Genomic DNA, 15,925 nt, shown 5'->3' on the forward strand with positions numbered 1-15,925 from the left:
GCGGGCAAAAGGCCACTCATTTCTGCCCCGGGGCAGAGGAAGAGGAAAAAGACTGCACCAGGCAGCCTCTTCACAGGAGCAGAAGCCCTCCTCTGCTTCTGCCAAGTCTTCAGCATGACGCTGGGGCTTTACAAGCGGACTCGGACACGGTGGGGGCCCGTCTCAAAAATTTCAACGCGCAGTGGGCTCACTCGCAAGTGGACCCCTGGATTCTGCAGGTAGTATCACAGGGGTACAAACTGGAATTCGAGACGTCTCCCCCTCGCCGGTTCCTGAAGTCTGCTCTACCAAAGTCTCCCTCCGACAGGGAGGCAGTTTTGGAAGCCATTCACAAGCTGTATTCCCAGCAGGTGATAATCAAGGTACCTCTCCTACAACAGGGAAAGGGGTATTATTCCACGCTGTTTGTGGTACCGAAGCCGGACGGCTCGGTGAGACCAATTTTAAATCTAAAATCCTTGAACACTTACATAAAGAGGTTCAAATTCAAGATGGAGTCACTCAGAGCAGTGATAGCAAACCTGGAAGAAGGGGACTATATGGTGTCTCTGGACATCAAAGATGCTTATCTCCACGTCCCAATCTACCCTTCTCACCAAGGGTACCTCAGGTTTGTAGTACAAAACTGTCATTATCAGTTTCAGACGCTGCCGTTTGGATTGTCCACGGCACCTCGGGTCTTTACCAAGGTAATGGCCGAAATGATGATTCTTCTTCGAAGAAAAGGCGTTTTAATTATCCCTTACTTGGACGATCTCCTGATAAGGGCAAGGTCCAGGGAACAGTTAGAAGTCGGAGTAGCACTATCTCAGTTAGTGTTACGTCAGCACGGGTGGATTCTAAATATTCCAAAATCGCAGCTGATTCCAACGACACGTCTCCTGTTCCTAGGAATGATTCTGGACACAGTCCAGAAAAAGGTGTTTCTCCCAGAGGAGAAGGCCAGGGAGTTATCCGAGCTAGTCAGGAATCTCCTAAAACCAGGCCAGGTGTCAGTGCATCAGTGCACGAGGGTCCTGGGAAAAATGGTGGCTTCTTACGAAGCGATTCCATTCGGAAGATTCCATGCAAGAACGTTTCAGTGGGATCTTCTGGACAAATGGTCCGGATCGCATCTTCAGATGCATCAGCGGATAACCCGGTCGCCAAGGACAAGGGTGTCTCTTCTGTGGTGGCTGCAGAGTGCTCATCTACTAGAGGGCCGCAGATTTGGCTTTCAGGATTGGATCCTGGTGACCACAGATGCCAGCCTGAGAGGCTGGGGAGCAGTCACACAGGGACAAAATTTCCAGGGCTTGTGGTCAAGCATGGAAACATCTCTTCATATAAACATTCTGGAACTAAGGGCCATTTACAATGCCCTAACTCAAGCAAAACCCCTGCTTCAGGGTCAGGCGGTATTGATCCAATCGGACAACATCACGTCAGTCGCCCACGTAAACAGACAGGGCGGCACGAGAAGCAGGAGGGCGATGGCAGAAGCTGCAAGGATTCTTCGCTGGGCGGAGAATCATGTGATAGCACTGACAGCAGTGTTCATTCCGGGAGTGGACAACTGGGAAGCGGACTTCCTCAGCAGACACGACCTTCACCCGGGGGAGTGGGGACTTCATCCAGAAGTCTTCCAAGAGATGGTAAACCGTTGGGAAAAACCAAAGGTGGACATGATGGCGTCCCGTCTCAACAAAAAACTAGACAGATATTGCGCCAGGTCAAGGGACCCTCAGGCAATAGCGGTGGACGCTCTGGTAACACCATGGGTGTACCAGTCAGTGTATGTGTTCCCTCCTCTGCCTCTCATACCAAAAGTACTGAGAATCATAAAAAGGAGAGGAGTAAGAACTATACTCGTGGTTCCGGATTGGCCAAGAAGGACTTGGTACCCGGAACTTCAAGAGATGCTCACGGAGGACCCGTGGCCTCTACCTCTAAGAAAGGACCTGCTCCAGCAGGGACCTTGTCTGTTCCAAGACTTACCGCGGCTGCGTTTGACGGCATGGCGGTTGAATGCCGGATCCTGAAGGAAAAAGGCATTCCAGAAGAAGTCATCCCTACCCTGATAAAGGCCAGGAAGGATGTAACCGCGAAACATTATCACCGCATTTGGCGAAAATATGTTGCGTGGTGTGAGGCCAAAGAGGCCCCTACAGAGGAATTTCAACTGGGTCGCTTCCTACATTTCCTGCAAACAGGACTGTCTATGGGCCTAAAATTAGGGTCCATTAAGGTTCAAATTTCGGCCCTGTCGATTTTCTTCCAAAAAGAACTGGCTTCTGTGCCTGAAGTCCAGACGTTTGTCAAAGGGGTACTGTATATACAGCCTCCTTTTGTGCCCCCGGTGGCACCTTGGGATCTCAATGTGGTTTTGGGGTTCCTAAAATCACATTGGTTTGAACCACTCACCACTGTGGAATTAAAATATCTCACATGGAAGGTGGTAATGCTGTTAGCCCTGGCTTCAGCCAGGCGTGTCTCAGAATTGGCGGCTTTATCTTATAAAAGCCCTTACCTGATTTTTCACACGGATAGGGCAGAATTGAGGACTCGTCCTCAATTTCTCCCAAAGGTGGTTTCAGCGTTTCACGTGAACCAGCCTATTGTGGTGCCTGCGGCTACTAGGGACTTGGAGGACTCCAAGTTACTGGACGTAGTCAGGGCCCTGAAAATATATATTTCCAGGACGGCTGGAGTCAGGAAATCTGTCTCGCTGTTTATCCTGTATGCACCCAACAAGCTGGGTGCTCCTGCTTCTAAGCAGACGATTGCTCGTTGGATTTGTAGTACAATTCAGCTTGCACATTCTGTGGCAGGCCTGCCACAGCCAAAATCTGTAAATGCCCATTCCACAAGGAAGGTGGGCTCATCTTGGGCGGCTGCCCGAGGGGTCTCGGCTTTACAACTTTGCCGAGCAGCTACTTGGTCAGGGGCAAACACATTTTCTAAATTCTACAAATTTGATACCCTGGCTGAGGAGGACCTGGAGTTCTCTCATTTGGTGCTGCAGAGTCATCCGCACTCTCCCGCCCGTTTGGGAGCTTTGGTATAATCCCCATGGTCCTTACGGAGTCCCAGCATCCACTTAGGACGTTAGAGAAAATAAGAATTTACTTACCGATAATTCTATTTCTCATAGTCCGTAGTGGATGCTGGGCGCCCATCCCAAGTGCGGATTGTCTGCAATACTTGTATATAGTTATTGTTACAAAATTCGGGTTATTATTGTTGTGAGCCATCTTTTCAGAGGCTCCTTCGTTTATCATACTGTTAACTGGGTTCAGATCACAGGTTGTACGGTGTGATTGGTGTGGCTGGTATGAGTCTTACCCGGGATTCAATATCCTTCCTTATTATGTACGCTCGTCCGGGCACAGTATCCTAACTGAGGCTTGGAGGAGGGTCATGGGGGCAGGAGCCAGTGCACACCAGCTAGTTCAAGCTTTTACTTTTGTGCCCAGTCTCCTGCGGAGCCGCTATCCCCCATGGTCCTTACGGAGTCCCAGCATCCACTACGGACTATGAGAAATAGAATTATCGGTAAGTAAATTCTTATTTTTTTTACACATTACGGCAGATAGCGTCCCCCTTTTTACACATTACGGAAGACAGCGTCCCCTTTTTACACATTACAGCAGACAGCGCCCCCGTTTTTACACATTACGGCAGACATCGTCCCCCTTTTTACACATTACGGCAGACATCGTCCCCCTTTTTACACATTACGGCAGACATCGTCCCCCTTTTTACACATTACGGCAGACATCGTCCCCCTTTTTACACATTACGGCAGACATCGTCCCCCTTTTTACACATTACGGCAGACAGTGCCCCCGTTTTTACACATTACGGCAGACATCGTCCCCGTTTTTACACATTACGGCAGACATCGTCCCCCTTTTTACACATTACGGCAGACATCGTCCCCCTTTTTACACATTACGGCAGACATCGTCCCCCTTTTTACACATTACGGCAGACATCGTCCCCCTTTTTACACATTACGGCGGACATCGTCCCCCTTTTTACACATTACGGCGGACATCATCCCCCTTTTTACACATTACGGCGGACATCGTCCCCCTTTTTACACATTACAGCAGACATCGTCCCCTTTTTACACATTACAGCAGACATCGTCCCCGTTTTTACACATTACAGCAGACAGTGCCCCCCTTTTTACACATTACGGCAGACATCGTCCCCCTTTTTACACATTACGGCAGACATCGTCCCCCTTTTTACATATTACGGCAGACATCGTCCCCCTTTTTACACATTACGGCAGACATCGTCCCCCTTTTTACACATTACGGCAGACATCGTCCCCCTTTTTACACATTACGGCAGACATCGTCCCCCTTTTTACACATTACGGCGGACATCGTCCCCCTTTTTACACATTACGGCGGACATCGTCCCCCTTTTTACACATTACGGCAGACATCGTCCCCGTTTTTACACATTACGGCAGACATCGTCCCCCTTTTTACACATTACGGCAGACATCGTCCCCCTTTTTACACATTACGCCAGACAGCGTCCCACTTTTTTACATATTATGGCAGACAGCGTCCCACTTTTTTACATATTATGGCAGACAGTCCCTTCCCCCCTCCCCTAAACCCATATTGCAGATTTTAACTCCGCTGCCTCCCCACCCCTAAACCTATATGGCAGCTGAAGCGCTGATCCAGGGGCTGGCTGGACAGGGGGTTTACCTGTTTGTCACAGTGGCAGACGATCCCCACTGTCCGATGATCCGCGCTGCTGCTGCCGCCTGGAGTCGCTGCTGATGTGGCCTCTCCTGCTCCCGCTCGCTGGCCACCGCTTCTTCTCCTCACTCAGCCGCCGCTCCTGCTCACTGCAGTGCCCGCCCCCCGTGCCGCCCAGCGCGCGCATGGTAACAGAGGAAATCCCGGTCAGCTGACCCCGTGACTTGACCGGGATTTCCTCAGCGGCGCCGCGTCTGAGAGCAGTGCAATTACAAGCGGCCTGTCGGGCCGCTTGTCATTGCACTCTGGTGGGGCACAGCGGGCCAGGCACGATCGGTCCGCGGGCCGCATCCGGCCCGCGGGCCGCATGTTGCCCACCCCTACTGTAGAATATAGGCATGCTGCATATCATCATAATCAGCAGAATCTGCTTGCGCGTCCTGTTATATTACGTTGTGTCTAAGACCCATTTTCGTGGAACAGCGCTAAAAAAGACGTACGGCGCTAGAGTCACATGGAACTCGTGTTATGTGTAACGCGACTTGTAGTGCACAGAGCAAAGATGTAAAAGGACACATGAGTAGCCTCTTATTGTGGTGTTGAGTTTGTTGTCCCGTGCAGTTCTGCTAGCAACGGGTATCTTATTTTGCCGCAAATGCGTCTTAGTCGCAGCATGATGCAACTACTGTAGGACGCACCAGGAATCTGTGCTGATTAATGTGATATGACACTTGTATATTATGTGTGACTGAGTCTGTATACGGAGCACTGGGGAACTTGTAATGAAAAGAGCTGACATCTAATGCTTCTTTTGTTTGTGGGGTTTATTTTCTATTCCTGAATGGGTTTTTTTTTATATAGAATTTGGTTATTGTCAAAGGTAATCCTCATCTATCCTGTTTTAAAGTGTCTGTTTATGGTTAGACATCATTGGCACAGTATTTATCAAAGCTTTGCTTTCTCACGCAGACCACTTATATGATTGTTGGTCTACGAGGGCTTGTCTTACTTACATCTAACATTCCTGCTACGGTGCAGGATGTTACCTTGAGGCGCTCTGTGGGTTTCAGTCGTATGCTTTGTTCAGGCCGCACTCTGATTTAGTCACTTTGCGCCTGTTGTAGGGCTGCTGCTTTCCCCCAGAGCTGCCCCCGCGTTATTCCCATTGTACACAGAAAACATTTTCTGTTCTGTGATTTCGTTTTCAGTTAAGGTTGTTCTTTAATGTGTCCTTAGTGGTTTCATTATGCCTGTGTAAGCAGTACGTGTCCAAAGTACATTGCGTAACACACAAGTAGAACTTTTTTTTTTAAATAAAAATCCAGTTTAATGTGCGGAATTGCAAGATTGTTATAAATTTTAATGGGTTAAACTGCTAAGCCCCTGGAATGCTGACAATTGGTACAGATCCTACACGTTTAAATTCCTGCCTAATTAGGTGTTTCGTGGAGCGATCATTTTGCCTTCTGATATATTTTTTTTCTCCCTGAAATCCAATTAAGTTACCGGTTTGAAAAATCTTAAATGAGATCTTTATCTGTTTTCGTGTGAAATGAAGACTAAGGGGCTAATTCAGTAAGGATAGCAAATTCTGCTAATAAGTAGAATCTGCTATCCTTTTGCACACATGCTGGGGGCCGCCCAGCTCTGGGCAAGGCTGCCCAGCATGCTGACAGGCGCAGGCCCCGACCCCACCCCCTCACCTGCTACAAGCAGAAATTGTGATCGCCTCGCAATTTCTGCTTGTCAGCAGAAACTAAGGTTGACTCTTGCTGGCGCAGCTTAGCTGCGGCCCCAGGAGTCCTGGCGCCATCTTACCTGTCGTGGCGGCTGCGTGTGACGTCACCCAGCCGCCGTGACCGCGCACCAACATGCCACTGTTCGCGCCATACTGCCCACCGCTCGGGCTGCCCCGCCCCTGCAACGCTCCGTTTCCTCCCTAAAAACGGAGCGTTGCCGCCCCGCGGCCGCCTCTGCCTGATTTACAGGCAGATGCGACCGCATTTTCTGCGTGGCCCTGCAGAAAATGCGGACGCATGCGCAGTACGGCCTGCTGCGCATGCGCCAGCGGCACTGTCGCAAAAATTCCGGCCGGATCGCGACTTGCGATCCAACCTGAATTAGCCCCTAAGTACAGTGCATCCGGAAAGTATTCACAGCGCTTCACTTTTTCCACATTTTATTATGTTACAGCTTTATTCCACACTGGAATAAATACATTTTGTCCCTCAAAATTCTACACACAATACCCCATAATGACAACGTGACAAAAGTGTTTTGCAGATTTTTGATTATTTATTAAAAATAAAAAACTAAGAAATCACATGTACATAAGTATTTACAGCCTTTGCTCAATACTTTGTTGATGCACCTTTGTCAGCAATTCCAGCCTCAAGTCTTTTTGAATATGATGCCACAAGCTTGGCACACCTATCTTTGGGCAGTTTCGCCCATTCCTCTTTGCAGCACCTCTCAAGCTCCATCAGGTTGGATGCGAAGCGTCGGTGCACAGCCATTTTCAGATCTCTCCAGATATGTTCAATCGGATTCAAGTCTGGGCTCTGGCTGGGCCACTCAAGGACATTCACAGAGTTGTCCTGAAGCCACTCCTTTGATATCTTGGCTGTGTGCTTAGGGTCGTTGTCCTGCTGGAAGATGAACCGTCGCCCCAGTTTGAGGTCAAGAGCGCTCTGGAGCAGGTTTCATCCAGGATGTCTCTGTACAGTGCTGCATTCATCTTCTTTCCCTCTATCCTGACTAGTCTCCCAGTTCCTGCTGCTGAAAAACATTCCAACAGCATGATGCTGCCACCACCATTCTTCACTGTAGGGATGGTATTGGCCTGGTGATGAGCGGTGCCTGGTTTCCTCCAAACAGGATGCCTGGCATTCACGCCAAAGAGTTCAATCTTTGTCTCCTCAGACCAGAAAATGTTGTTTCTCATGGTCTGATAATCCTTCAGGTGCGTTTTGGCAAACTCCAGGCGGGCTGCCATGTGCTTTTTACCAAGAAGAGGCTTCTGTCTGATTGGTGGATTGCTGCAGAGATGGTTGTCCTTCTGGAAGGTTCTCCTCTCTCCACAGAGGGATGCTGTAGCTCTGACAGAGTGACCATCGGGTTCATGGTCCCCTCCCTGACTAGGGCCCTTGTCCTCCGATCGCTCAGTTTAGACGGCCGGCCAGCTCTAGGAAGAGTCCTGGTGATTCTGAACTTCTTCCATTTATGGATGATGGAGGCCACTGTGCTCATTGGGACCTTCAAAGCAGCAGATATTTTTCTATACCCTTTCCCAGATTTGTGCCTCGAGATAATCCTGTCTCAGAGGTCTACAGACAATTCCTTTGACTTCATGCTTGGTTTGTGCTCAGACATGCACTGTCAAGTGTGGGACCTTTATATAGACAGGTGTGTGTCTTTCCAAATCATGTCCAATCAACTGAATTTACTACATGTGCACTCCAGTTAAGCTGTAGGAACATCTCAAGGATGGTCAGTGGAAACAGGATGAACCCGAGCTCAATTTTGAGCTTCATGGTAAAGGCTGTGAATACTTATGTACATGTGATTTCTTAGTTTTTATTTTTAATAAATTTGCACACAAAAAAAGAAAGAAATTCTCTTTGTCATTTATGGGGTATTGTGTGTAGAATTTTGAGGGTAAAAACATGAAACAAAAATGTGGAAAAAGTGAAGCGCTGTGAATACTTTTCGGATGCACTGTAGATCTCCAACATGTAGAGGGCACTTCAATTACCCTGATAGCCTGAGCAGTTCTCCGGCTCTTTGTGGTCACCGACATCACACATTAGTGGTGTGCAGGAAATCCGCATCGACACATCACCGTTAATAGAATTTCCCCATAATGTTCGTATTCCTTGTCTCCGGGTCCACTGACAAAGCAAGCCCATCTATAACCGATCACTTACCTCATCTCCTACGGCCCTAATAATATCAGTTTATAGGTGGCTTGGACAGTTATATGCACATGAACTGATCTATGTAGTAGAGCGTGCTAAAGGTGAGATTTTTGGTTTAGATGATTTTGGAAAAATAATTCAGGACATGTATTATATTTAACTCTTTGCAGGTCAGTATTAGTAGAATATGTAGGTTCTATATCTGATAGCATTGCCAATAGTGCATGTTTTTACTTGGAGTACTTATGGACCAAATGAGTCGGATGCAAACCAGCGGCCGCATTGCATATTTAAAAAATAAGGGGATGTGTTGACACGTTTGGCCAAGTATGTGCTAAGAACCTCTGTTATACGCCATGTTATTTGCAGAACTTATTATATATTTTGGTGATCAGTGCTCTTAGTGCTTAGAGTGTGATCCAGCATCTTCTTGGTGTGAGGGATCCCTCTGAAATGGCCAGATCTTTGTGTACGCTTACCTCTGAATAGGCAGCAATGCCATCTACAGACCCGTGGCAAGTTTATGCCAAGTGCAAACACCCTATTGTCAGCCAGCTATGCCCGCTTAGCTGCAAACGGAGATCCGGCTGGCGTAAGTGCCACTCTGAATATCCCCGCAGCTCAGCCATAGATGCTTAGGTGTGCACAGTGGGAAAGATGACGGGCGCGGCCTCCCAGGCCTTTCGTGTTCTTGTCTTGCTGCTGAAGTTGCGATGTTTTCCTGACCTCTGATGTGTAAAGCTCTTGTACAAAGCGAGACCTTTGTCTTATTTGTAATAGTTTTACATAAAATCTTGATGTCATTTTCCAAGTGTTATAAATGCATTAGGAAGAAAATAGATTCAGCGTTATAAAAAATTCAAGACTGGCGAGGAACCACACGTCCCTGTGCTTTTTGGGAAAGAGCAGTCGGAATGACGTGTGAAGACCTAATTGCTCCCCGAGCAGCACTTAGATCACGTCACCGGTCTTGTTTTCCACTGTTATTACTTGTAACATCCAGTTTGATACATTTATTGTTCATTTATCACTTCTGTTTATTATAATGCACATGGCAATGTCTAGCAAGACGCCTCGACAAGTGTTTGGAAGAAAGGGAGGACGTTTAGAATTCGTTTATATTTAATGGGCTTACTGGCGAGACCCAGCACAAATATAGGTGTATTATAGTGCAATCCATTCTGTAGATTATGGGGAGAGTTCAGAGTTGGAGCAAAATATAATAATTAACTTTGCAACGTGGTTTGTCCAGATGTAACGTAAGGGGCGCAAATGCACCTTTTTATTTTTTTGTGTTCGTTTTTTTAATTACACAAATCCAAGGCCTTTGCCGACCATATTAGTTTATATGTAGATGTGTTTTGTGGGATCAGTCTTTAAAACCAGGTGTTGCTCTTAGCACTTATCTGATCCCAGAATAACACTTGCTTTTTTGTGTTTCTGCAAATGGCATGCACAAATGTGGTTCATTTCTAATTCCCTTTAATTGCTATAATCCTGTAGAATACTTTGTCCTTTAATTGCCTGTATGTTCTGCACACGGACTGTGGGAAACTAGCTGAGAAGAATATAAAATAGGATTTTGATAACCTACCGGTAAATCCTTTTCTCCTAGTCCGTAGAGGATGCTGGGGACAAGACCATGGGGTATAGACGGGATCCGCAGGATACATGGGCACTCCAAAGACTTTTCATTGGGTGTGAACTGGCTCCTCCCTCTATGCCCCTCCTCCAGACCTCAGTTGTAGGAACTGTGCCCAGGGAGACTGACATTTCGAGGAAAGGAATTACTTAACTAGTGGTGAGATATCTACCAACTCACACCCTCAACCATGCCGCACACATGGCATTCAACATAACACACGCCAACAGGCATGAACTAATTGCAGCAACATGCTGAAACCAAGATAACACAACTTGTGTAACTGTAATAACTAAACTGCAGGTAAAGTACGCACTGGGACGGGCGCCCAGCATCCTCTACGGACTAGGAGAAAAGGATTTACCGGTAGGTTATCAAAATCCTATTTTCTCATACGTCCTAGAGGATGCTGGGGACGACAGCAAGACCATGGGGTCTATACCAAATCTCCAGTACGGGTGGGAAAGTGCGGATGACCCTGCAGCACCGATTGACCAAACTTGAGGTCCTCATCGGCCAAGGTGTCAAACTTGGAGAACTTAGCAAATGTGTCTGACCCTGACCAAGTAGCTGCTCGGCAAAGTTGTAATGCCGAGACCCCCCCGGGCAGCCGCCCAGGATGAGCCCACCTTCCTAGTGGAGTGGGCCTTTACCGACGTCGGTTACGGCAATCTAGCCATAGTATGAGCTTGCTGAATCGTATTTCTAATCCAAAGTGCAATAGTCTGCTTGGAAGCAGGACAGCCAATCTTGTTGTGATCATACAGGACAAACAGAGCCTCTGTTTTCCGTATACGAGCTGATCTAGCAACATAGATTTTCAAAGCTCTAACCACATCTAGAGACTTTGAATCAGTGAATGTGTCAGTAACTACTGGCACCACAATAGGTAGGTTGGTTTATGTGAAAATCAGAAACCACCTTTGGAAGAAAATGTTGTCGAGTTCGCAACTCTGCCCTATCTTCATGGAAAATCAGGTATGGACTCTTGTGAGACAAGGCCCCCAATTCCGACACCCGCCTTGCAGATGCCAATGCCAAAAGCATCCAAGTGAGAAACTTCAACTCTATCTTTTGTAGAGGCTCAAACCAATCCGTTTGAAGGAACTGCAATACCACGTTAAGGTCCCATGGTGCCACTGGAGGCACGAATGGAGGCTGGATGTGCAGAACCCCTTTCACGAAGGTCTGAACCTCTGGAAAAGAGGCCAATTGTTTTTGGAAGAACACTGACAAGGCCGAAATCTGGACCTTGATTGATCCCAATCGTAGGCCCGTCTCCACACCATCCTGCAAAAAATGGAGAAAACGTCCTAAGTGAAACTCTTCCGTAGGAGCTTTCTTGGATTCACACCAAGACACACATTTTCTCCAAATACGGTGGTAATGTTTTGACGTTACTCCCTTTCTGGCCTGAATAAGAGTGGGGATGACCTCCTTAGGAATACCCTTCCTGGCTAGGATACGGCGCTCAACAGCCATGCCGTCAAACGTAGCCACGGTAAGTCTTGGTACACACACACGGCCCCTGCTGCAGCGGTCCTTCCGAGGAGGAACAGGCCGAGGATCTCCTATGAGTAACTGCTGAAGATCTGGGTACCAATCCCTTCTTGGCCAGTCTGGGGCAATGAAAATTGCTCGAACGCTTGTCTTTCTTATGATCCTGAGTACTTTTGGGATCAGCGGAAGTGGAGGGAAAACATACACTGACGGAAACACCCACTGGGTCACCAGTGCATCCACTGCTACTGCTTGAGGGTTTCTCGACTTGGACCAGTATCTCTGAAGCTTCTTGTTGAGACGAGACGCCATCATGTCTATTTGAGGAACTCACCAAAAACTTGTCACCTCTGTGAAGACTTCTTGGTGGAGGCCCCACTCTCCTGGATGGAGATCGTGTCTGCTGAGGAAGTCTGCTTCCCAGTTGTCTACTCCCGGAATGAATATTGCCGACAGAGCTTGTAGATGTTTTTCTGCCCAGCGGAGGATTTTTGTCGCCTCTGCCATTGCCGCTCTGCTTTTCGTTCCGCCCTGCCTGTTTATGTATGTGACTGCTGTTACATTGTCCGCCTGGATCTGCACGGGATAGTCTTGAAGAAGATGTACCGCTTGTTGAAGGCTGTTGTAAATGGCTCTTAGCTCCAGAACGTTTATGTGAAGGTAGGCTTCCTGTTGTGACCAACGTCCCTGGAAGTTTTCTCCCTGAGAGACTGCTCACCAGCCTCGGAGACTTGCATCCATGGTTACTAGGACCCAGTCCTGAATCCCGAACCTGCATCCTTCTAGCAGGTGAGAGCTGTGCAACCACCACAGGAGCGAAATCCTGGTATTTGACAACAGGATTATCTTTCTGTGCATGTGTAGGTGTGACCCCGACCACTTGTCCAACAGGTCCCACTGGAATACTCTGGCATGGAACCTGCCAAACTGTATGGCCTTGTAGGCCGCCACCATCTTCCCCAACAACCGAATGCACTGATGGATCGACACACTCGATGGTTTCAATATCTGTTTTACCATTTTCTGGATTTCCAGAGCCTTTTCCAGCGGAAGATATACTCTCTGTACTTCTGTGTCCAGAATCATCCCGAGGAAAGACAACCTTGTCGTCGGTTCCAACTGTGACTTTGGGTAATTTATGATCCACCCGTGTTGTTGGAGTTTTGACAGGGAGTGGGATATGTTTTGTAATAACTGCTCCCTGGATCTCCCTGGATCAGGAGGTCGTCCAGATAAGGGATTATATTGACTCCTTTCTGACAAAGGAGGACCATCATCTCCTCCAACACCTTGGTGAATACCCTCGGCGCCGTGGAGAGACCGAAAGGTAACGTCTGGAATTGGTAATGGCAATCCTGAATCGCGAATCTCAGATAAGCCTGGTGAGTATAAATGGGAACATGCAGGTAAGCATCCTTTATGTCCACCGACACGAAGTAGTCCCCCTCCTCCAGGCAATCACCGCCTGAAGTGATTCCATCTTGAACTTGAACTTTTTCAGGAAGAAATTCAGATCTTTTAGATTTAGGATCGGTCTGACCGAGCCGTCCGGCTTCGGAAACAACAAAGAGGCTTGAATAAAAACCCCGCCCTTGTTGTGACAACGGTACCAGGACTATAACCTGGTCTTGACATAATTTTTGTATTGCCGCTGTTACTGCTTCTCTCTCTGGCGGAGAAGCTGGCAAGGTCGATTTGAAAAATCGGCATGGGGGAACGTCTTGAAACTCTAGTTTGTATCCCTGGGATACTATTTAAACACCCAGGGATCCAGGTCAGACAGAATCCAATCCTGGCTGAAGAGTTTGAGACGTGCCCCCACCCGAGCGGCTTCCCGCAAGGGAGTTCCAGCGTCATGCTTGGGATTTGGCAGAATTAGGGGTAGATTTCTGCTCTTGGGAACCTGGAGCCGGTGTGGGCTTCTTTCTCCTTCCCCTATCTGCAAAGAAGGGGGAACCTCTCGCTTTTTTGTATTTATTGGGCCGAAAGGACTGCATTTGTGGGTGATAGGTCTTTTTTGCCGATGCAGGCGCAGAGGGCAAAAATGTTGACTTAGCTGCGGTAGCCGCCAAGACTAACGCATCCAGGCCATCACCAAATAAGGCCTCACCTTTATATGGGAGAGCCTCCATGTTTCTTTTGGAATCTGCATCCGCGTTCCACTGGCAAATCCATAACGCCCGCCTAGCCGATACTGCCATGGTAGCGGCTTGTGAACTCAAGAGTCCAATATCCTTCATTGTTTCCAGCATCTAGGCGGCAGCGTCCTTGATATTCCCTAATTTAAGGAGTATCTAATCTTTATCAATCGTGTCAATTTCTGATGACACGCTTTCTGTGAGCAGTGTACCATTGGTAACATAAATGGACTTCAATGTCGTTTCCATTTTGCGGTCTGCCGGCTCTTTAAGAGAAGCCGTGCCAGGAGCAGGGAGAATTACCTTCTTTGTCAACCTGGAAAGTGCACTGTCTGACACAAGGGATGACTCTCATTTTTTTCTGTCTTCAACCGGGAAAGGATAAGCTATGTGAATCCTTTTGGGAATACAAATTTTTTTATCAGGATTCACCCACATCCCTTCAAACAGAGCATTTTAGTTCGTGTGAAGGAGGGAACGTGACTTTGGATTTCTTTTCCTTACATAAATAAGCTTTCTCCTGAGGTACAGGAGTGCTTTCTGTAACCTCCAACACGTCCCTTATAGCCACAATCCTATATTGTATACTTTTTGACAATTTATGATCCATCTCTCTGGATTCACTATTGTCGACACAAGAATCAGAATCCGTGTCTGTATCAGTGTTTACAACATTTGAAAATGGTCTCTTATGTGACCCAGAGGTGCCGCCCGCATAAGGAATAACAGCATCCTGAAAAATCACATCTTCCACAGATTTTCTCCAGCATGCAGCCTTAGTTTCAGACTTATCTAATCTACGGTTAATCAGATGCATACTGTCATGTAGCTCTTTCACCCATGCAGGCTCTTGGTGTGCCGGTAGCGCCACCACATTACAACTCTGTGTCCCTAAAATGGCTTCCTCCGGGGAGGAACTCCCTGCCTCACACGTGTACACCACACTCTCAGACACACTGGGATTTATTTTGGGGACAGACCCACAGTAAAATCTGTCAGAGGGACACAGGATAGGAGCAGCCAGTTCACAAACCCAGCGCCAGTATTGCCTGTGAACACAGTATGTCCACAGCCCAAAAGCGCTTTTAAATAGTAATATAGACTATCAAATGCACCACAATCGCTTTGTGCCCCCCCCTTTATAGCACCCTGTACTTGTCAGAAGTGGAGGAGAGGACCAGCGTGTTCTCTGCAGCCTGAGGAGAGAGAGAAAATGGTGCTGAGTAGTGTGCTGGCTGCCTGAGGAAGAAGCTCCGCCGCTCAGTATCCATGACAATATTTATACTGGCAGGGGTAGGGCTGTGCCAGCGGCATCTTATGGCCCCTTTTAGCCAGTTTAAGGTATTTTTCTTACTGCCCAGGGCCCCCACGCCCTGCACCCTGCAGTGCCTGTGTGTGTGGGCAGCAATGGCGCGCTGCGCTCCCGCCAGCCGCGCCGCACCTCAGCCATCACTTGCTTGATTGAAGATCATTCTTCTCATACTCGCCTGTCTTCTGGTTCTGTGAGGGGGTGACGGCGTGCTGTGGGAGTGAGCATCTAGACACGGCTAGCGTTCAGTTCCCTTCAGGAGCTAATGGTGTCCTGTCAGCCAGAAACAGAGCCATGAAACTCTGAGGAAGTTGGTTCTACTTCTGCCCCCTCAGTCCCACGAAGCAGGGAGTCTGATGCCAGCAGATCTCCCTGAAAATAAAAAACCTAACATAAGTCTTTTCAGAGAAACTCAGTAGAGCTCCTCAGAGTGCATCCAGTTGACCTGGGCACATTTCTAAAACTGAGGTCTGGAGGAGGGGCATAGAGGGAGGAGCTAGTTCACACTGCATGAAAAGTCTTTGGAGTGCCCATGTCTCCCGTGGATCCCATCTATACCCCATGGTCTTGATGTCGTCCCCAGCATCCTCTAGGACGTATGAGAAATCTGAATTGCTGAATACTGGTGGTCATTCCGAGTTGTTCGCTCGCTAGCAGTTTTTAGCAGCCGTGCAAACGCTAAGCCGCCTCCCACTGGGAGTGTATTTTAG

General features: G+C 48.0%; 1 protein-coding gene across 5 annotated transcripts in view; it reads left to right on the forward strand.

The window, feature by feature from the left end:
* The window catches only part of ARMC8 (armadillo repeat containing 8), a 182,327-nt gene that overhangs the window by 117,864 nt on the left and 48,538 nt on the right, over positions 1-15,925 (forward strand). The window lies entirely within an intron of this gene.

This window comes from Pseudophryne corroboree, chromosome 7 (assembly GCF_028390025.1).
Source record: "Pseudophryne corroboree isolate aPseCor3 chromosome 7, aPseCor3.hap2, whole genome shotgun sequence".
Lineage (NCBI taxonomy): Eukaryota > Metazoa > Chordata > Amphibia > Anura > Myobatrachidae > Pseudophryne > Pseudophryne corroboree.